Consider the following 2,708-nt stretch of genomic DNA (forward strand, 5'->3'; position numbering starts at 1 on the left):
AAATGAGGGTAGGGAATAAGTGGGAAATGGAAATTCTCTGTACCTTCTCAGTTTTTCTGTAATATTAAAATTGCTAAAAACAAAACAAAACAAAACAAAAAAAAAAACCCCTGCTAACCACAGCAAAATGCTTCCTTAGAGGACAGCAGCGAGGGTCAAGTGCTTAGCACAGAACATATGAATTCCACTCTAAATAAGAGCTCCTTTCCTATAAGAACAGTCTTTGCAGCTTTTAGGTAATATTCAATTACTCAGCCTTTATGGCTAACCTTGGAGCGTCCAAATTCTCTAAACCTACTTGTCTAACCAATTTGAGGGGCCTGTGAATGTATCTTTGTGGAAAGCAAAAATGATTTTTTGATATATTTCAAAATAAGCTGCAGAAAATTTGACATCCCTTGAAGATCCCCTCAGAAGCCTCTGTTTTGTATTTGTTGTGAGGTAACTCCCAGGGCTTCGCGTGCCAAGGGAATGTCTCAGAATCTGAGTGACAGCCTGGCTGTGTGTCTGTGTGCAGTGTGGACCACATGGGGCTTCAACTGATATAGCAGATGCCAAGCCAGCTAGCAACAGGAGACAGGCCAGAGCAGTCCTGGGACTGATTTGTGGGTGGTTCTGAAGCCCAGGCTCCTCCAAGAAGTTCTGTTATTGCCTCGCACGTCCCACTTGGAAGTGGGCCTGGAGCGTGGGTCTGCTTGGATTCTCTGTCTGTGCTACTTTAGGACAGCTCGTCCTTGTCCCATTTTCCCACAAACCCATAAACCCTCCCCCCCACCTTACCGTGGGATCATTTTTATATTTTTGCTGAAAAAAAAATTTTTTTTTTTATGCTGTAGGAAAACTAGATTGCCCGTAAGGAAGAAAACCTAGAAAGTAGACAAAGAAACAATAAAGACACTAAATTAAGCCTAGGGACTCAGTTTGATTTCCCCTGCGGTCATGAGCTTTGATTTCTAATCTTCCTCAATCTGGTTTCAGGTTAAATCATAGACTCTTAGAGGTGGAGACTCACCCTGTCTCACCCTGACTCACCCTCTATTTCCAGAGCAGGGCTTCATAGCCCACAAGGGTGACGCTAATTGCATAGGGTAACCCAGAGCTACAATAGAAGGCACTGTGCCTGCCTTTGGTCTTTTGAGCTACCTGTTTCACAGCTAATATTTCTCTATGGAGAGCCTTTTCCACTAATAATATACTATTCTTTTTGCCATAGACCCCTGGGAGGAACGAGACATGATTATTTGCCAACAGACCCTGAACCCCAGATATATTCCTTTAGATTTATCTTTCTATCATCTCCTCTTATTTTCTTCTGATTTATGATAACAATTGCATTATGTTAGAGGCAAGGGGCCTCCCTTGGGTTTATTTTAAGTGTAGTTTCTGCTAGGGATGTTGGAGAATTGTGTGAATAAATTATTGAGCTGGCAATGTTAACAGCCTTTTACTTTAGTGATGAGAAATAGTCACGGAGAACTTGACCTGCACAGCCACAGGCATACATATTGATGTCTAACTATGAGCCAAGGAGTCTGAAGACTCTTCAGTTCAGCAAGGATTCAGATCAGAAGGCAGAAGGCGGCTGCCAGGGGACTGTTAAAGTGTGTGGGGAATAAAGTAAGGGTTGGACCATTAAGATAGTGTCCACTGGGCAGATTGGAAGTTTAGGCTGGGCTTCCTTAGCCATCCTTTGTCTAGTTTCCTGAGGTCTTTCACTTTCATTGGTCTCAGCATCTCCTATAGGATTAGCCTTAGCCTCACTCACAGATGTTCTGTTGGATTCTGAGATCTGTTCTTAGGATAGCTGATGCTGGCTCTGCATGCCGTTGGTATCTGTGTCTCCTTAACCTCCTTGGGACCAGAGTGCAGGAAGTATGAGGGGAGAAGGGCTTGTTGGGGGCCATGCCAAGAAAAAGAAACTCATAGTTTCTATGGTCACTGAGACAAAGACAGGTGTTCCTGAGTGACTGTATCTCCCAGGGAGCTCCGGTCCTCTGACCTTTGGATTATCTGCACCCCATAAGTGCTCAGGTGCCGTGTGTGCCTTCAGAGGAGGTGGGATGTCTGGATGGGTGAAGGCAAGAACAGGACAGCATTGAGGAGGCTCTTGTATGACGTTAAGCAGAGTACATAATATGTAGGTGAAGATCTTCTCGCCTGTAAGAAGAGGCGTGATGGAATGCCTTCCATGGTTCCTTACAGTCCAGCCACTCAGGGCTGCTATATTCAGCTCGGATATCATGACCCACTTTTGTGCTCCCCGTCGGTTATGTCACTAAGGATGGGTCCAACTTCAACCAAGCCAGCCCTTCCATCCACTTCCTTTCTACAAAGTAGCCAAGTGCATGGATACTTCCTGGTTGTTTTATGAAGATGGTACACTCTTCAGAGCTTTTACTTGCACAGCTGGCAGACAGCCCATCAGGAAGTTCAGATTTGTCTCCATCATGTTCCCTTTTTAAAACCTTCAAGTGACTCTTCACTGCTTATAATCTAACATCTAAGCTCCTTTGCATGATCTACACAGCCTTCCTTGACAAAATACCAGACTACTTCTTTCTCCATCTCAGCCTTGAAACAAATGCCTTAACATTGAACTTCCTCACTTTCTGATGTGTACCTTATATTTTCCCACCACTTGCCTTTGCTCACATTGTGCTTCTGTCTGTAATGCCCAGTTTTTCTCCGATCTCCCATTTCTCTCTTCA

The sequence above is a fragment of the Meles meles genome, chromosome 1 (assembly GCF_922984935.1).
Source record: "Meles meles chromosome 1, mMelMel3.1 paternal haplotype, whole genome shotgun sequence".
Lineage (NCBI taxonomy): Eukaryota > Metazoa > Chordata > Mammalia > Carnivora > Mustelidae > Meles > Meles meles.